The sequence below is a fragment of the Ochlerotatus camptorhynchus genome, unplaced genomic scaffold (assembly GCF_037179485.1).
Source record: "Ochlerotatus camptorhynchus isolate MF236.1 unplaced genomic scaffold, CSIRO-AGI_Acam_v1.1 ptg000092l, whole genome shotgun sequence".
In the NCBI taxonomy this organism is placed as follows: Eukaryota; Metazoa; Arthropoda; class Insecta; order Diptera; family Culicidae; genus Ochlerotatus; species Ochlerotatus camptorhynchus.
In genome coordinates, this window is record NW_027040582.1 from 125585 (window position 1) to 147138 (window position 21554).

The 21554-nt window shown below is 41.5% G+C and overlaps 1 pseudogene; it reads right to left on the reverse strand.

Moving 5' to 3' along the window:
• Positions 1–4423: 4423 nt before the first annotated feature.
• LOC135698626 (AMP deaminase 2-like) overlaps positions 4424–21554 on the reverse strand; it is a 29773-nt pseudogene continuing 12642 nt past the window's right edge.

The window sequence follows — 21554 nt, forward strand, 5'->3', positions numbered from 1 at the left end:
GGTATAATATTCACAATTTGCTTCGTACCACTCCATCACAGATTTAGCATAATGGAATGATGCCAAATCGGGCCAGAACAAATGGTTTTCTTTGTGGCTTTTGATGAAGGGCAGCAATCGCAATCTGCAAGCACTCTTTCTGGTAAATCTCCTTGTTGATTGTGCCTGTTGTGACGACAGATTTACTCTTTCGGCCACACGTGCAAATCGCTTGCCAAACAAGGTATTTTTTGGGAAATTTCGATGCCTTCTTCGTCCTGAAATACTGAGCTGTAGCATTTTTGACCATAGCAGAATAGAAAGCCAGCCCTGGAAGCTGCTTGAAATCCTCCAGGACATATATTTCATCGTTCATAACAACGGATAAAAACTTCGTCAAATATTCGCTGTACAAACGTCGAGCCCGTGACTTTGCTGTCAAATTCTGTTTGTCGTTGCGATTTGGAACTGATTTTACTTTATACGACTTCAGTGAAGAAACTGAAGAAAAAATTATATTTCATTGATTAATACCACCTGAAGGATTCTGTTTTTTTTTTTTTGAGGGGGGCGACACATCTAAATTTTAAGATTAAATGCTCAACAAATCTCACACTAGCGAATCAGTCTTCGAAAAATCTTCAATTAAATTATTTTTTACCAAAGGTCAGTACATTCCACATAAAGTTAATGACTTTACGAACAAAAACTATGACCTTAACCACTGCCGCAACCATTAACTTAAGTTTCTTGGACCATAGACAGAAAGGTTGAGCAAAATATGCTTTTCCTGTTATTATAACAATATTAACCAATCCTAATTTACACAAGTATCGCTCAAAAGCGGCACCGGTGGTGTAGTGGTAAGCGTGATTACCTCTCACCCCAGCAGTTCAAACCCAGTCGGTGCCACCGGGATGTTCTGAGGCATAACATCTCTGATCACGCCTTCCTTCGGAAGGGAAGTAAAGCCGTTGGTGGCCGGATAATGAGTTGATGAGTCGATAGGTATACAGTCGCTATATTCATAGTCTGGTGGATAGAATTGCGGGAACCAATTGAGCTGTCAAATAGCGGAACCAATCGAGGAAATCACGACCAACAACAGAAAAGAGCATATCAGCTATTGTAAACAAAATTTCGGAAACCGTTTTCACGTGACTCAAGGCTCGCTACGCAAACTAACACCATCTTCGTGTTGAGGAAAGTTTCCCCTATCCGATGATGCTGGTCATTTGCGTTCGATTGGCGATGAAAGAATAATCAACGTTTTCTTTATAAAAATGATAGTACCTTTTCAATTGTTGGTCTACAATATATTGAATTGGTTCCGCTTTTTGATAAATCGAAATTCTAACCGCCAGACCATAAATAAAGCGACTAGAGATAGGTAGGGTCCAGGTATGGGAGCTGCCTCCCTGGCGTCGGTAGCACTGGTGCTCAACACGGAAAACAAATCAGAGGAAAAAAAGAAAAAAAGATAAGAAAAAAGTATCGCTCAAAGCTTTGTGATATCCTTTCGCGCGCGCTTTAATCAGGATTGCAACACTTGATTGATAAAAGAGTGAAGTGAATTTAATTTGAAACGATTTTCTGTGGAACCAAAACTAAAATGGATACTCCAGAACCAAGTGGATATAAGAAGGAACCGGACAGTGGTAAAAAACGATCGTGTTCGGCGATTGCATGGGACTTGATGTCAAAAGCTGACGGGAAGTTTGCATGCAATATTGCCAGAACCAGCGGTTGCCGGAATGAACAGTCACGATACGAAGCCGGACATTTTGTGCGTCATTTCCGTTCGGTGCACCCAGAAGCGGCGCGCACTCATGGACTATAAAATAATCAAGTCCATCATTAAGCAAGAAACATTTATCGTGTCGCTTTGCGAGTAGTTCCCGGAACTTGGTAAGATTCAAGCATTTGTTTTGTATATGACATTTTAGCGCTAACTTTTATACTTAAATCATTCACAGCACTAGATGACATTACTAGGAGTTTCATGAGAGAATACGCGGCTGCCTATGGACCATTATACAAGGCAACAAATCTTATGCAAACACAGCACCAACCATTCTCCGATTTCTACATGCAGTGGCTAGTTGGAGTCCAAGAGCTGAAACAGCTGCACAATAACCGTCTCGTAGAGCCACTAATGAACGGATTGATTTCAAGGTTGGATCGATTGAAAATGAACAGTGTTTTCCATGTGTCGTTGTACCTGGATTCGAGATTTAATTTTCTGTATTCTTCTGTATTCAATACAGAAGATAAAGAGGAAATACAGGTAATTATGTACAACCATGAAATAAACCATGACATGTAGACACTCCAATTACAGCCATAGTAACTGTTGTACCTATAAACACGTGCTTAGCATTGTAGGGTTTAGCACTAACTCGTCATGCCCATAAAAACATATTGACCTCTTCTTTGTTTCAAATCCAATTCAAATAGAACACCTATGAGTATATCGTTAGTTCACTTGTGAATTAATTACTCGTTCAAACAGCTTCGTAGAATTACAGGGTGTAAATTGACCTATGCTCTTCATTTGGAACTTTCGCTAAAAATCAACATTAAGTCAACTTGTCTCTGCGTCCTTTTTTAGTTCCATTTATGTAGATACATAAGACGTGATGAATGTCTTTTTCAGACAGCAGAGCTACAATAATTATTGATAAGTAAAAAGTCACCAATATAGCCTTATAACCCGTTGAAATTACTCAGTCTGAAAAAACTGAATACCCAAATACAAAAAATAGTCCTTATTTTACATACCGTAACATTAGGTCGTTAGTGAACAAAGCATCTGATGCATACATGTTGTATGCATTATTTTTTACGCGTATGGCAATAATGGGATGAAGTAGTGCTAAACCCTGTTGCGTTACAAGTGTCGTTCATTAAAGACGAAACTAATTTTTATATATTCTAGAACTTTTCTGCTCCTACCCTCTCCACGAAATTCATTTTGCAGTAACCAATATTTATTATAAATACTTTATTTACAGGCATACTTAATCAGGATTTGGGAACGAATAAATATGTTGCGATCATCTACGGCCAATACTTCAGTTAATTCATCGATCATCGATTCTACAGAATCCACCGCTGATGGAATGGATGATTTTTTGACTGATATGTTCGGTGGAACATTGGTTCCAGCAAGCTGCTCGAAGTCATTGGATAACATCAGACAGTAAGTAAAGTTGGAGTTGGAGCCTCGACAGAACTGTGCCATTATTATAAATGTGTCATTCATATCGTCAATTTCGGCAATGTTCCAGTCCACCACTTTCTCACCATCAGTGCAACTACTCTAAAGCAAATAGTACTATCAATATTCTTCTGCAAGTCGACGATAAGCAAATGTTCATTCAACATTAAACATTCTTCCGATAATACGCGACAGCTTTCAGAAGCGAAAAAAAAAACTCATTTGGATGAACCATACCTCAGCCGAGAAAGGTGTCAATAAATCTGGAGAACTTTGAGATTTGGACGTAATTGATTTTGTAACCAAACACGCGAATCACAGATTTCTCGCAAATAAAAGCTCGATCTCACAGGAAGACAATAAAAAATCATTCATCTACCTGATTGTGGTGTAAGCTTTCGAGGTTGAGTTTTTTTGTTGCGAGAAATCGGTGATTGACGTGTTTTGTTACAAAAGTAATTACGTCCAAATCTCAAAGTTCTCCAGATTTGTTAACACCAAAACGAAGCTCACGAGCATCAAAACAACAACAATCATTACTTGTTGTCTGTGTCACACTCAGTTTTGACGTCTCATCATCTAGTCACTCAGTCTAGAGTCGGTGTATAATGAGTCACGCCAAGAGTGAAGCCAAGTCTACCTATTGAACTGTCAAACCGGCTACCTATCGTGCAAAGTAAATAAACATTACGATGCTATGAAAGGTCCACGAAAGGTATTGCAATAAAATATAAAATATAATATATAGAAATGAGCATAAACACGCAGCGAGCGTTAAATTGTCATGGGATACGCTCGGTAATGATTAGTAATGAGAATTTCTACTATTTTTTGTTAAGATAATTTGACAAAATCACTGATATAATGATTTACTACAGTCGCAATATTTTTCTCTCGCTAGAAGTCATTTGAAGTTGTTGTAGAAGTCCTCAGTTGCCAAGTGAAAAGAATGGGAATCTTCCGAAAACCGTGATGCGAGTTCAACTGTTTTTCTCTTGGCGTGACTCATTATACACCGACTCTAACTCAGTCGACACTCAGGTTCCGAATGTCAGATACGAACGTCACTCTTTCGAAGGATTGTCAGATAGCTCAACAAATCAGTCGGGGTTGGGTGTGGTGAGTGTCATCGGTGAGATTCTTTTAATTATGTTTTGGTCTTTTCCTTTCAGTACGTACACTCTCGTGACAATCGTGAGATTTTGCAACTCTGTCTACGGGTGCTCACTTCACCTTGGTATAGTGGAACTGCAGGGGATCATCCGTGGACAGCGAAACTATCAAGCCTCGGGCCAGATACTCCGGGAATGGGTTGCGGTAGTAGTTCAAGAACAGTGAATTGTTCGACAACGGAGACATGGCGATTCCTGAGGAGGGTATATCGATCATGAATATCATCGGTATATCGAAATATCGATCATCAATTGAATGTTCAACACACACACACTGCCCAACGGAACACGGTACCGATTTGTGCGACATAGAACAGATACTGCAGCACCGGTACCTTCCTCAGGAGCAACCCGTGTTCTCCGCCATCAGATAACCGCACACTAAATGCTACACTGGGCCGGCCTTGCCGCAATGCGGCCGCAGGACGAACGTATTCATGCCCTGCTCCGAGCGGAAGTGATTCAGCACCATCATGTTGGCGTACGTGTAGTAGATGTAGTGTGTTCTCGTCCTCCGTCCACTGATCCGGTGTGGTCACGTCCCTATTGAACAGTGGATTCTCCGCTTTGGACTCGTCATCCACGGAGTCGAACCCAATCACGTACTGGAGGAACTTGTGCAACTCCGGATGTTGGCTTGGGTTGTTTGTGGCATCGAACAGCGGTTTGAAAATGTTGTCCAAAATCTGCTGGAACGAGCTCATTAGCTGGTTGGTCTTGGAGGTGTCACTGGAAGACAAATTTGGTTTGTCTTACTTGAAACAAAGGACCTCCCCACCCAGTAACTTACTAAAGTCTTGGAATTTGTGTCAACCAGTGGATGTTGCTTGAGTACACATTTCAGTCGATGGCCCACTTGGCGTTGAAAGGCGCAGTTCAGTGTTCTGGTACTTGCTTTCCTCTAAGTCGCTGGCCACCCCCTTGATGATGTTGGCAAAGTACTCCCCATTCAGATACTTGTCCGTTTTGAGAAACACCTCGCTCAGCCGAGGTTCACCGATCGGATTGCACTTGGCGTTGAACTTGTCGAACCGGTGGAACGTATTTCGGTCGGCATGCACATTAGACTGATGCAAAATTTGACTTTTTCGCTCCACAGTGCTTAAATGGTTTCAAATCGGGTCCTCATTAGCCTCCCAAAGTTACAACTCATTTGGTTAGAAACAGCCTTCGCACAAGCCATTTGAAGTTTGCATGTAAATTACTATGGGAAATCTCAACTTTTTGTTCATTGCCTTCTAGTCTTTTTCCATATTGAGCTGCGGAACAGTTCGATAGCTATTCTTATAGAAAATTTTCTCAGTTACAACTTTGCTTAAAATTTTTTCTATGTAAAACAAGACAGGAAAAAGTTATTAATTATTTAAGAGATTGGTAAACTTATGACATGATCAAGCAGCTGCTCTGTAGGCAACACTGTATTTTGCAGTGTGACATAGTAGCCATGATTTTTGTGTCCTATTCCACGCCCCAGAAACACCAATGTTGCCTGCTGAGCAGTTGATTGAGCATGATCATAAGACATCAGCGCATTGAACCATTGATAACTTTCGATCTTTGCATTTAATCAAAAAGTGGTTTGGAGTAAAGTTGTAGCTGGAAAAATTTCCTACAAGTACAGTTGAAGGCTTTTGAAGCAAACCGATATGGTGAATTATTAGATAGACATGAACAAAAATCTTGGTTTTACCATAGTTATTCCCATACAAACTTCAAATGGTTTGTGCCATCTCAGTTTCTCACCAAATGGATTCAAATTTTGAGAGGTTAGTCAGGATCCGATTTGGAATCGTTTAACTATTGTGGAGCGAAAATTTCAAATTTTGCATCACTCTAATGCACATCCAACATGTCCACCGTCAGATCGTACGTGGCCAGGTTCATGGACTGAAACACCTGCGAAAGGGTCATCTGTTGTAAGCTTGATTACCTCTCACCTCAGCAGGCCTGGGTTCAATCCCAGTTGGCGCCGCCGGGATGTTCTTAGGCATAACATCTCTGCCCAAGTAACAAATGTGGTTTTATGAGGGTTTTGTAGACCATTGTTAAGACTTGTAGAATGCTTTAAAACCTTCGGAAGGGAAGTAAAGCCGGTGGTCCCCGGTTCATGAGCTGATGGGTCGATAGGTAGGGTCCAGGTGTGGCAGCTGCCTCCCTGGCGTCAGTAGCATTGGTGCTCAGCACGGAAAACAAGATCGATGGAAAGCAAATCAAAGAAAAAAAAATCATTTATGGTCATTTAAATAATGCGATTCTATTAAGGGTGTTAGTTTTTTGCCGGAAATAAATCATATTTTTAACAAGAGTTATAGAGGAAGAGACAGATTACATTTAGATTCCTCAACTTCCCTGGGCATAGAGTATCGTTGTGCTTTCCACACAACGTACAATTTCATGCATTGGTTGGCATATACGCATCTAGAACACTAAGGCCGGGCACCCACTGCACAGTGGTTCCTGGCTGGCCAAAACCTCAAACATTAAAGTTGATATATTTTTAATTCAATATTTTTTTAACATTTTTACATGTTAAGAGTATCTTAAATTGAATGATTTGTGCAGTTCTGTTGATAACATATTTTTTTATGGTTGTTATAGTGTAGCGATATCACAAATTTTTGAAAAAAATCGTAATGTTTCTTGTTACTGTTTTGCTCAAATATAGCAAAAAATAATGTGTTTATCAACTTGGTTGATTCAGAAGAAATGTTCTTCGGCTTATTTCACATCAAATGGATGGTAAAAAAGAGTGTCTGCACTGTTTTAAGTGACAGTTTCTAATAAAAAATTAGCAAAAATATACTTTTTTCACATTTAGACTAAGCAAAACATATGACGGACACATCCGCCCACTATCTTTTAGTAATCAAAAGATAGCTAGAAAAATTAGCTTTCAGATAGGCTTTTATGTGTTTTGCGATTTTTTGCGAAAAGTGCTGAAATTAGTGTTCTTTGGAAAATATCCGTTTCTAAGTTATATAATCTGCGGTGTATACTGTAGCAAGCATCACAATGCCTTTTTCTAAGCACGTCAACACGCACACACATACACACACGCACCATATATCTATCTCTTATGGTTCATGAGTTTAATTTTTTTAACAAGCTGGTTAGGGTGGCCCCTAGACAAGCGGCATTCTTTAAATATATTTTTATACGTTCATTTCTCGTGAAATTTTTATGCTAGACACTTCAAGAACTTTTCATGACGCATATTTTTGTTAAGTTGATATCTGTTTTATTTGAAAATTTATGGCTAGTTTTTGCTGAAAAATGTTACTTCTTTTAAATTAAATTAAATGCTTTAAACAGAAAAAGCTCTTGCTGTTTATTTTTACCAAAAATGAAAAAAAAAACGATGTTTCCAATAAAGAGATGAACTAGCCATATAGCTAAAAATCTCTATAATAAAGAAAAAAAATATGTTTCCAATGAAATTAAATGTTTGAAAATTGGTTTGCTCCATTTTGAGATATTGCCAATTGAAAAGAGCCATTTTTTCGAAGAAAATAGCCTTTAACTATCTAATCAAAAAAGATAGTAACCTAGTTTCTTGAGCAAAAATATGCGTCTTCAAAAGTTCTAAATGTAATCAGAACAATGTTTTTACGAAAAATTAACGCATGAAAAGATATTCAAAGAAAACCGATTTTAGTAGCCACCCTAACCTGTTTGTTTAAAAAAATCATAACTCATGAACCATAAGAGATAAAAACAATGTGTCTATAACAAAGTTGCTTGGAATTGATTGTTCTACAACTGTTTAGCACACTGCTTTGGTCTATCTCAAATAATAAAAAAGTTTGTATACTTAATTCACCAATTTTATGGACCACCCTAATTTTACGAACATGAAAAGATTGAACAAAAAATATGAAGCAACTTTCCTTAAGAAACCATATTCCTAAAACTGATGGTTTGGGCGCAAACATTTTTGTCTTCCTAAATACGGCTTTGGGACCATTGTGCATTGGTTTTTGTTCTACTATACTCCTTTTTGTGACGTCTTGATTGTCAAGTTTTCTTCGTACAGCTAAAAAACATCTATTTCAACTGTTTTTTGCCTATTTACAGCAATTTTGAGGTTTTGGCCATCTTTTGTTCTAAGGGGAACCACTGTGCACTGTGTGGTTGTGATATGGCATCATGCAATATGTCAAAACATCATGTCGAAGTCGTGTGGCATGTGTTTGACATGATGTTTTGAAATGCTAGCAGATACCACACCAACGCCACATAAGTAGGCGCCGGGCCTAAGGCATTAGTTAAAATTTGACAGGTGGAAAGTTATCGATTTCCCCTGTTATCTGAGCGTGGATGCCGACGCCGGTGGTGTAGTGGTAAGCGTGACTGCTTTCTCACCCCAATGGGTCTGGGTTCAATCCCAGCCGAGGTCGGTGGGATTTTTCTGAGGCATAAAAATCGCTGGTCACGTCTTCCTTCGGAAGGGAAGTAAAGCCGTTGGTCCCGGACCATGTGTGTTTTTGATATCCTACGCAGGTATGGAAGCTACCTTCCTCCACATTCGATTGCCGTCAATGGCACTAGATTGCGGAACAAAGACCGACGTTAAATAAAGGAAAAAAGAAGAAGATCAGAGCGTGGTTGTTTCTGACAGACAAAAGTTAGATTTCGACAACCGTGAATGACTTCTGTTCGGAAATCGGTCGAACAACAGCACAGGGATTTCCGAACATGCAAAATATCTGTCGATATTTCACTTTTAACCACGAGTTAAAATTAACTTGGTAATTGGTTCACAGCATAAGTTGAAGCCGACAAAACGCTCGCAAAAGAAGCAGGAAAAACTTAAAAGAAGAAGAATTATACTCGTCTACCAGTACCGGTTCCGAACCAGTTGCCACCAAAGTCCCCAGTACCACCAAACTCTCGACCTGCACCACCTTATTCACAGCCAGATTCACGACCGATACCAAAGCCGGTTCCACAACCTACCCCGCAACTTGGCCGACGACCGCTTACAAAGCCGATTCCGCAACCGATCCCTCAACCGGTGCGCAACCGATGCCGTGGCCGCCAAATCCAGAACCAATGCCGAGTAAAATAAAAGCTATTGGATATTCTCTCAGATATTTCTCCCTAGATGGCAGGTTGATCTGAAGACCTCCAATTGTTAATAGATACAATTCTTCCAAGACGGCAGGTTGATCAGGAAATATTTAAAAGATATCCAGATAGACGAAGATTTTAGGTTGACGTCTCTCGGATATTCTTCCAAGGCGCAGATTGATCCAGGAAGTATTCAAAAGATCACCAGTTGATCCAGGATGTCAATAAATCCCTCTGTTTATTCTGACCTCAGATTAGATATTCTTCCAAAACATTAGGGTAAACAGAATGGTCCCTTTTGATAATTTCATGAAAATTTTCTCAACAACAAGACTGCACATTGTAGTCGAAATACGTATCTGTCATGGATACTAAAATTAATTAAGTGGACTTACATGGAAGATAACCTTTGTTTGCTGTTTTATTTAAGCATTCCAATAACAACCCAATTTCATTACTTCATATTGCAGAAGTTCTGCGATAGCTATGGGAAAATAGTTAATCTCTAGCATTTAAACATTAAGATATTTGTAGCCTACTAGAGATCATTCATAATCTTCGAGGCACTGCGTTTCAGGATGGCTATGCTTAGATCTTGGTAATATCCCCTCCCCGTGACGCCAAGCGGGACCCTCAATCTTGGTACTCCCAGCAACGTCCAGAACTTCTTGATCAGGGATCGGTTGCCAATACAGTTAACCAGGTGTCTGAAACGAGTATACCCCATTAGGCATAAATACGTTAGGCATACACACTCTGCTGAACTGTGATAAAATAGGAGTGGGAGCAAGAGTTAGAGCAGGAGTGAACGACGCTAAAACGAATCCCTCTTTCTGGCGCTTTTTCAAAAGCAGGAAAGTCACTCAGTCGTTCCCATCGTTCATTGTAGATTCAGTCGAACTCTTGTCTATTATTTAAAATCAGTGTACAATGCTGTCCCTCCAGCAGACTCTCCGGAATTGTTAAATTCCCTGCCGTCATACGATATTCGTTTTCCGTGCCTAACGTTCCCCATAGCAGATGTCACCGATGCGCTGAACTCCGTAAATCCCTCAAAAGGTCCTGGATCGGATAAACTACCTCCCGTGTTTATTCGTCGGACCACCTGTTTGTTGGTTATTCAACATTTCAATATCAGAAGCTGTCTTCCCGGACGCATGCACCCATACACAACGCCGGAAACATTCATAGCGTTGAGAAATACCGACCTATTTCTATTCTGTGCTGTTTAGCAAAGACACTCGAGCTCAACCCTGCTAAATTTCTCAATATCAGCGTTAACAATCGCTGTTTTATTTAGCATTCCGCTAACAACCCAATTTCATTACTTCATTATGGTGGCTACCAAGCCTTTGGGGATTTTCCTTATTAGAGAGTTATTTTTCTCCTTTAGCTTACTTAAATCTTTGGATGAATCTGTATGGATACCAAAATTAATTAAGTGGAATTAAATGGAAGATAACCTTTTTTTTTGCTGTTTTATTGTAAAGAATCGTTCTACCGCTACGAATCTGATGGCATACGCTGGCACGCCAAACTCCAGTTTGGAAAAGCGCTGCCAAGTGGACAGTATTTACGTGGACATTTCCAAAGCGTTTGATAAAGTGCCTCATGAACTCTGAGTAAGCTCGAAAGGTTGGAATTTCCCAACTGGCTAATAAGGTGGTTACGGTCATACCTACAAGAAAGATCCGCCTACGCTAAACTGAGATCCACCTCGTTTTGCAACGCCATCTGGCGTGCCATAGGGCAGTCACCTCGGCCCCTTGATTTTCACTCTTTTCGTAAACGACTTGAGCCTCCGACTTCTAGCGAATCATAAGTTTCTCTGGTGGATTGTGCTGCTCTACTAAAAATCGAAATTTATGGAAGTTAGGGTCATATGATTTAAATAAGTTCTTCCTTGATAAATAAACATATCCCACAAGTAAACCATAATTAAGACAATTTCATTGTGAACTGGATTTCTGGTTGTTTTCTGGCTAACCCGGATGCAGAATCGATATGGTGATTGCATACCAAGTAACATTTTATGTTTTATGGAGTACTACAAGGCTACTATGAAACAACATTCATAAAACCCTGGTTAAGACAGCTTTGCCTTTATTACATCCACCAATGCCTCATTAAGTCTAGAATGTGTCTATTTGGCCCGCCCCAAAGAAGGTTTTGAAGGGAATATTTTCGAGGTACTTCAAGATTGATTTGCTGCAAAAAGGTTATACCACGAAAGCATTGAGGACCATTTGAAATCCTTATTAAAACTACAATAAAAGCCATTTGGAATAAATGCTTGTGCCGTTTGCCTTTGACGTTTGCTAAGTGCACCACAAATAAAGCATAAATCAAGATAAAAAGGGATACATAAATATCATCCAATCTTGCCAAACTAATATAGGGGAAATGTCTCTAATGTTGGCCTATCGATCTAAGATTGTGCCCATCGCTAAAAATCTGCTGTTTATCAATTTTATCTAGATGAACGCGTTATTGGGACGTTACTAATGGATATTTTTGGTTGCTATTGAAAATTTAGTCGATTACTGAATTTATGTATGGGCCCAAATTAGGGCATTTAGGCCGACATTACCTGCATTTCCCCTATTTCCTCTATGCTCATAATCGTATGCAATTTAATAAAAAAAATAGCGGATCTCTAGGTCTACTTTCAGGAATTGAACATTTTCCCGGTATAGCCGAATTTCCCTAGAGCCACCTCTCACGGGTTTTCCCGTTCCGACTAAATCCCTACTACTGAAGAAAGCTGTTCCAATCGAGCAAAGCGGCGCGTGTGGACGTTTCGATTGGAACAACTCGAAAGTGAGCATGCATAAGGGCCTGTACGGCGATGATCGATTCTCTTCATCGATTTTCTCATTGCATTGCTACAGCTAAGCGGAACAATTTTAAAGAATTTGTTCAATGCAGAGTTGTAACAGGTTGTATTAGCTATCAAAAGCAACATCAAACGCACCGAGGAACGTTAAATCTAGCGAGTTATTAACAAAAGACAAAATTGATTAAGAGAGCTACTTTAGGGCTTAAGTTCCGACTGGCCAACCAACCACAAGTCCAATCGGTTCCTTGACTGTTCCGTTCAAAAGTAGAAAAAGGTTGAACACGAAAAATTCCGGACACGAAAATCTTGTTGGGGTTTAACAATGCGTTTTATTTTTCATACCCAAACCGATCGATTATTTTATTCGTGTGTTTCACGTATACAGTTTTGCCAAAACATCTGCCTTATACATTCCATAAGACAAATCACATAGGTCCTATAAGAATGCATAAAAGGTATGTGTGACCGCTTATACATTTCATTTGACACATGATCTTCATTCACTTTTTGCAAAGCGTCTGCTTATTAGTTGACTTATACATTTTATGAATAATCAGTAATCGAAATTTTCCGCAAGGTACAAGGAGATTTCTATCCGTGTAGTTCAATGTAACAGCTGTACATTAGTAGGTATTATGCTTATTGTAGGACCATTTTTTCAGTTTTCCTTCTTACCAGAGGTCATTGCTTGAACTTTTCTTCGTACACGGCCCTTCATCCTTTGCAAGAGCTCTGTTCCCACTTGTTTGGTTGCCAAATTCCATTTCCGCTTGAAATTCTTCAGGTCAATTGCAGGTCCACCATTTTTCTTCAGTATATGCTTCACAATTGGCTATTGGCCGGATTAATCTCCTTGGGATCCACTATGACGTCATTTTCGCTGTACCATTGTGTGGTGGAATTTGAGTAGTGGCAGCTTGCAAGTCCAGCCAAAATCCACCTATTGCTGCTCCCGGAAAGGCAGTAGTATCTTTCATAGGCACTGCTCCTGGTAAATTTGCTGGTTGCTGGTTCTCTCAGAAATAACGAAAGTTTCACTTTTCAGCCCACAGCTGCAGCTTGCTTGCCAGACAAGGAACTTTTTGGGAAATTTTGACTTCTTTTTGATTCTACATTCTGCCGGGGCACTCTTCCGGTCAACCGAGGCATACAATTCCTGCCCAGGAAATTGATCGTAAATTTTTAAGGAGCGGATGGACCGGGATTTTCGTTTCGAGCGTGCAGGATGTAAACAAATGAACTTATCCTACTGTGATTTTATACACTCTTGAAAAAAAAATCAAAAAAAGCCTTAAGCTGGGTTAAGACTAGGCAAGTTAAATGCTCAACTCAATTGAATTCAATTGGCTTGAAAAGTTGAGTTCAACTTTTTTTCAATTCAAGTGAGTTGATCAAGTCACTCGTTCAATTCGCGTTCAAGTCAGTTGATTGACTTGATCTATTGACTTTCCCTGTCTAAGCCCAGCTTTAATGGCCGTGGTTTTTTCGTGTTCAACCTTTAGTCATAACTTCTCAATCTTAAAATTTGGTAACCAAATTGCTGAGACCAAGGGGTGAGACAGGTTTACTCTGAATTGCTGTTTTGCAGCGAGTAGCTTGCAAGTAACTCAATGTACCTCAATATTTAATCGACGTTCATCGATTTTATTTCTCTGCTTACTCCGTTTACTCCCTTTAAGAATATGCTTCTCATATTAGACATCAGTTTTGTTTGTAAACAAAGTAAGCCCAAGTGTATCCTGAGGCTTTCGAATAGCTTGAATATTATGGAAGAACCTGTGCCGGTGCGGTTACTACCAGCAATAACTTACAGTTCCAGCCAGCTTTCAGCAGTTGTTCTTCCTCCTCACCAGCCAGTCCCCGTTGTCATTTCAAAGGATCATCGTTGATCAAACAATGGAGAGCTTGTTCTAAACATCTGGAATTTCCCAGTCCCATTGAAAATGGTAATAACTCCAATCCCCTTCTCGTTAGCATCATGCAAGTTGGCTACAGCGTGAAGATTCCATCACACCACATCAAACTTAGCGTGGTGAGCAATATTCCAACCGTGGCCCCTCCAATAAAATCCGCCGCTACAGTTTCCGATTCAAAAAATATTTCCCCAGTGGGGCAACAACCGATTAAAACCCAATTACAGCTCTGGCAGCAACGCTACCAACCATTACCCCCGCGGAATGTTCATCTAGAGCAGCTGCCGTCATTTCCGAAGCCGAAGAGGAGGAGGCCGCTGAAGTAACCGCTACCAATGTTTCCGATGAGTGCGATCCTCGTCCGGACTTCAAACCCATCAACGATCAACCGGACGAAATCGAAGTGAAAACCGGTCAGGAAAACGAAAACCAAATCTATCGATTATCTTCGTCGACTTTCTCTTTGCATTCCTACGGCCATGTTAGGACCAAGTACAGGATCGTCATGAGACGTGATCAAGTTCACATGATCGCTACCAATCACTCGATATCGTCAGCGCTGTTGATAAAATAGATGGAGCACAAATTCTACACCTGATCCGCTATGGACTTAGCCAACGAGAAACCGAAGAACACACGTATGTAGTGATGTTCTACTTTAAACGGCACAGTGATTATTCAGAGCTCGGTTCGCAGTTTCGTTTCGCAGCATTATCCGAGACTCAGCAATCACATGTCCTTTTTGCTGAGATCTCAGTGAAACTTTTTTTGCCGAGATTTGCACAGCCGACCTCGGTTGAAAAAAATTAAGTGTATAGTACGTGCGGGGTACGTAATTTGCCGTATTTTGAGTATTTGGTCAGGCAAATCGAGTTTTTCTACCAGACAAGCATTCGCCCTTGGAAAATCCGGGGAACTTTGTGATTTGGGTGTAATTGCTGTAATCCCGGTGGGAACTTAAGTCATAGGCTGACAGGGAAGTGGAGCGGCTGACAACAGCGTCTGTTCCCCATGTTAGGGGCGGCTGATCTACGTCCGAGTGCCAGTGAAGGACTCTAAGCACAACTGTGCACCCTGGTCCTCCGGAAAGTTAGGAGGTTGGTGTAAGGCCCTGCAAGCCAGCCGTGCAATTGCAACGGAAAATCAGCAACAGAGGAATACGAACCGAGACCAACGGCAACGACCCCAGCGACGAAATAGGACTTCCCAGACAACCAGAAATCGTATAACAATGTACATACAGTATCGTAAATTGCTACAGTTTAAGTCAAAATCGCATATAAGAATGGCATACCTCGCACTATGTTTAAGTTAAATCGTATAGAATGCAAATTTCCGACTTATATGCGATGACTCATTTTTGCGTCGTACTGTATCACAAATTAAATTGGATTACATCGTTAGACTTTTCAAAATGAATTTGTTATTACAGATTAAATCGTATATGATGTTAAATCAACTCGTTTAAAATTAAATTAAAATATGCACGTATATGGCCTCCAGTTTTGTACGTATGAGCCATTTCTTTGCATTCTATACGAATTGTTTGTTTGTATATATGTTTGTACATCACGAAAACAACTTTGAAAATACGTGCATTCTGATTGTCTGGGTTGCGATTGGAAACTCGGCACGTGGAACTGTCGATCTCTCAATTTCATCGGGAGCACCCGAATACTCGCCAATCTCCTGAAGGACCGTGGATTCGGCATCGTAGCGCTGCAGGAGGTGTGTTGGACAGGATCCATGGTGCGAACGTTCAGAGGTAATCATACCATCTACCAGAGTTGCGGCAGCACACGCGAGCTGGGCACAGCTTTCATCGTGATGGGCGAAATGCAGAAGCGCGTGATCGGTTGGTGGCCGATCGACGAAAGAATGTGCAGGTTGAGGATCAAGGGCCGATTCTTCAACTTTAGCATAATCAACGTGCACAGTAGACTGATGCAAAATTTGACTTTTTCGCTCCACAGTGCTTAAATGGTTTCAAATCGGGTCGTGATTAGCCTCCAAAAGTTACAACTCATTTGGTTAGAAACAGACTTCGCACAAACCATTTGAAATTTTCATGTAAATTACTATGGGAAATCTCAACTTTTTGTTCATTGCCTTCTAGTCTTTTTCCATATTGAGCTGCGAAACAGTTCGATAGCTATTCTTATAGAAAATTTTCTCAGCTACAACTTTGCTGAAGATCGTTTCTATGTAAAACAAGACAGGAAATAGTTATTAATTATTTAAGAGATTGGTAAACTTATGACATGATCAAGCAGCTGCTCTGTAGGCAACACTTTATTTTGCAGTGTGACATAGTAGCCATAATTTTTGTGTCCTATTCAACGCCCCAGAAACACCAATGTTGCCTGCTGAGCAGTTGATTGAGCATGATCATAAGACATCAGTGCATTGAACCATTAATAACTTTCGATCCTTGCATTTAATCAAAAAGTGGTCTTTGACAAAGTTGTAGCTGAGAAAATTTCCTACAAGTTATATTGAAAGCTTTTGAAGCAAACCGATATGGTGAATTAATTAGATAGACATGAACAAAAATCTTGGTTTTACCATAGTAATTCCCATACAAACTTCAAATGGTTTGTGCCATTTCAGTTTCTCACCAAATGGGTTCAAATTTTGAGAGGTTAGTCAGGATCCTATTTGGAATCGTTTAAGTATTGTGGAGCGAAAATTTCAAATTTTGCATCACTCTAGTGCACAGCCCTCACTCCGGAAGCACTGATGATGACAAGGACGCATTTTACGCGCAGCTCGATCGCAAGTACGATCGCTGCCCAAGCCACGACGTCAAGATCATCATAGGAGACCTAAACGCTCAGGTAGGCCAGGAGGATGAATTCAGACCGACGATTGGAAAGTTCAGCGCCCACCAGCTGACGAACGGGAACGGCCTACGACTCATCGATTTCGCCGATTTCATCGACTGAAGCAACCGGATGTCGCCGTAGCATACGCGCAAAATCTCGAGGCAGCGTTGCCAGAGGAGGGCGAGCTCGATGTGCCCCCTCTAGAGGACTGCTAAAGTACAGTAAAAGCAGCCATCACCGACGCAGCCGAGAGCACCATCGGGTACGTGGAAAGAAGTTGACGGAATGAATGGTTCGACGAGGAGTGCAGAGCGATTTTGGAGGAGAAGAACGCAGCGCGGGCGGTAATGCTGCAGCATGGAACCCGACAGAACGTGGAACGGTATAAACAGAAGCGGAAACAGCAGACCCCCATCTTTTGGGAGAAAAAACGCCGCCTGGAAGAAGCGGAGTGCGAGGAAATGGAACTGCTGTGCCGTTCCCAAGAAACACGGAAGTTCTACCAGAAGCTCAACGCATCCCGCAACGGCTTCGTGCCGCGAGCCGAAATGTGATTGAAAGGTGGAAGCAGCACTTCGATGCGCAACTGAATGGCGAGGAGAACGTAGGCACTTAAGACCAGCGCAATGGAGGAAACGACTACGTCAGTGCAGCAGAGGACGGAACTGACCCAACTCCCATGCTGAAGGAAGTTAAGGATGCCATTCAGCAGCTCAAAAACAACCACCTGCCTGCACCGGATGATAGTCAACAGAAACAGAACAGCTACCGGAGGAGTGGAAGGCGACCATTTGGAATGTGAGAACTTCAGAGCGATCACCAATTTGAATGCCGCCTACAAAGTGCTATCCCAGATCATCTTCCGTCGTCTATCACCTAAAATGACCGAGTTCGTGGGAAGTTATCAAGCCGGCTTCATTGACGGCCGATCGACAACCGACCAGATCTTCACCGTACGGCAAATCCTCCAGAAATGCCGTGAATACCAGGTCCCAACGCATCATTTGTTCATCGACTTTCAGGCGGCATACGACAGTATCGACCGTACAGAACTATGGAAAATCATGGACGAGAACGGTTTTCCTGGGAAGCTGATCAGACTGATCAAAGCAACGATGGACGGTGTGCAAAACTGCGTAAGGGTTTCGGTTGAACTATCCAGTTCATTCGAATCACGCCGAGGACTACGACAAGGTGACGGACTGACATGCCTACTCGTCAACATCGCTCTAGAAGGTGTAATTCGACGAGCCGGACTCAACATCCGGGGTACAATTTACACGAAATCCGGTCAATTTGTGTGCTTTGCGGACGACATGGACATTATCGCAAGAACATTTGGAACGGTGGCCTGCCTGAAACACGAAGCAGCAAAGGTCGGACTGGTGGTGAGTGCGTCAAAAACAAAGTACATGCTAGTAGGCGGAACCGAACATGACAGGATTCGTCTAGGAAGTAATGTCACGATAGGCGGGGATACTCTTTCGAGGTAGTGGAGGAATTCGTTTACCTTGGATCCTTACTGACGGCTGACAACAATGTGAGTCATGAAATACGAAGGCGCATCATCAGTGGAAGTCGGGGCTACTACGGGCTCCAGAAGAAACTACGGTCAAAAACGATTCACCCCCGCACCAAATGTACCATGTACAGAACACTAATAAGACGAGACATAGACTATGCTCGAGGAGAACCTGCAAGCACTCGGAGTTTTCGAGCGACGTGTGCTAAGGACGATCTTCGGCGGTGTGCAGGAGAACGGTGAGTGGTGGCGAAGAATGAACCACGAGCTCGCTGCACTCTACGGCGAACCCAGCATCCAGAAGGTGGCCAAAGCCGGAAGGATGCGATGGGCAGGGCATGTTGCAAGAATGCCGGACAACAACCCTGCAACGCTGGTGTTCGCTACTGATCCGGTTGGCACAAGAAGGCGTGGAGCGCAGAAAGCACGATGGGCGGACCAGGTAGAGCGTGTTCTAGCGAGCATTGGGCATGACCGAGGATGGAGAGCGGCAGCCGCAAACCGAGTATTGTGGCGTACTATTGTTGATTATGTCTTATCTTAAATGTGATATTGTACAAATAAGTGCATGTATGCTTTTGTAAACAAACAAGTAAATTGCCGATTTCTCGCGAACAAACTATACCAAATGATAGACGAATCACCTGTTTGTGTTGTTAATTTTCGAGGTTGAGCTTTAATTCGCGAGAAATCGGCGATTGACGTGTTTGTTTGCAAAATCAATTACGCCCACATCTCAAAGTTCTCCGGAAGTGTAAGGCAGCTAGGCAGCAATAGGTTCCGTTCACGTTCACAGTTGGTAAGGGTTAAACGGAGGTTATTAAGCAGAGATGATGCAGGATAATCAAATCAATCCATTTTAAGTAAATCTCCGAGTTTCGTTGAGTTATTGAGTTCTGAAAAAATGTTTTTTTTATTGTTGTTTTGATTGACAACAGCTTTTCGGCTCCACATGAAGGTACACCTTCATATGTAACTGTGTTGCGAAAGGTGAGAAAGCAAATCAAGCTGAACATTGCACTAGGTCCTAAGTAACATTGATCGATTCTCTTCGTCGACTTTCTCTTTCGTTAATAACTTGAGCACATAACTGTTTCTTGTTGTGTTTGTCGTACTACGTGCTTGATAAAAGCTTCTTTTATCGATCTGTGTGCTGAAAATACCTGGAAATGTCTTTACATGGCCGTGGGGATACAAAGAGAAAGTCGACGAAGAGAATCTGTAAATGTTACTTAGGACCTAATGCAATGTTCAGCTTCAAATGACAGTGATCTTTTTCTCTGAGCAATGTGAGTTACTCGAGGTGCATCAAAAGCAACTCAGAAATTGCTCATGATCAGGAGCTGTCTTGCCCCTAGGCTGATAGCCAGTCATGTAAACATGAATCGAAACGCATTTTGCTCGGGACTTCCTCGGGTTTTTCCTTTCTGGTTGGCCAACCACAGGTCCAATTGAGTTTCTAACTGTTTCAAATGAAAGTAGATAAACATACCTTTCGAATGGTCGAATCATAGCGATTGATCATCAGATTGTCGAGAACCAGCCATGTCAACCATGAATCGACACTCTGTTTGCAGCCTTGGTACTTAGAGGACGTTTTGATGGCTTGGGGTTCTGTCAGTTGATCTAATCAGATCCAAAACCTGCTATCAGGTCATTTTCGATAAAAACGTGACTTATGCCAAATCTCAAATAAATGATTGATTTTCACTCACATTTCACGTGATATACAGTACAACATTTAGTTAGTGGAATTCTGTATACTACACAGTTTTCAGCAAAAAAAAAGATGGTTTAACTATTTAATTCTGTTCTAATAATTTTCTTGATTTTTCTCATCGTAGTTTAAACGAAATCCCTTATGTTGTGACTATTGATGACGATAGTCCGTGCCGTAGACAGTAGGATGAGCCCATCTCACATCATTGAAGGAAACGGTATACAGTAAATGGTGAGCAGCTTTACTAGAGCTCCAATAAATGTAGTTTTACCGCATGTACCGACGGTTCACTTCGACCTTTCTTGGTAGGTGGTTATTCTTCGGGTACAGGTTGCCCTAGATTCAGTAGATTGACAACGACCGCTTACGATCATTAGACGACGTGAGCGTGATCACAGCTATGATCTTAAAAAGTTCACTACAGTCGAATTTCACACGTTCGGCTATCTTTAATTGGGCTACGTTTTAATTGTGCTCCCATTAGTTGAGCTGTAGCCCATTTAAATCGAAATCAAACGTCATTTCTGACAGTGCTGATTCCATTTCGAGGGGCTCGATGCTAAAAAAATTTGATGATGATAAACAATCGGTGTATCTCTCAACCAAACCAAACCAAAAAAGGTTGTGAAAAGTGTCCTGCCGGATAAATTGACATCCCTGTCGTGATGCAATTCGAGGATGAGCCTGCAAGTATGTTTACAGCGTCACAGTGCCTTCAAGTGGGATTAAAGTTACAGCAGGAGTTTGAAGATCTCCTTTTACTCATCCTCTTATCTTTGAAACACTCGCTCATCCCACCCACACGATACCCCGGTATGTAACCACCATGATGATGCATTGTTGCTGTAAGGGTGTTAGCAAATATCCAATGAAGCGCAAACCTGACAAATGCGGTGGCGGCGGCATCTGTTGGTGTCGACCGAAAGACGATGATTAGGCGACATTAAGGCGTCTTGCCGGACTACCCGGGGACGACGAGAACCAGGATGATGTAATCCTTAGCGCAATGTGCATCGTCCTTAAACTTTCCCTGCCCAGCCAAAGTGGAGGTGGGAAATTATGCAACCACCCTCATCGTCGCCCTGAAGGGTGGCTTTCGGCCATTGTGCGTTGTGAAAACTATTTTCCCGTCCCGTCAAGCGTCGGTAAAGTTGGAAATTGCTAATAGGACTGTAACTGACTGAGGCTGAGGCGAACGAGTCACCGTCTAATCCGTACAGTTTAATTGAGTTACAATCGAAAATTCAATTTTACATAATAATACCGTCACGCAGCGATGGATGCAGAGAAGCTG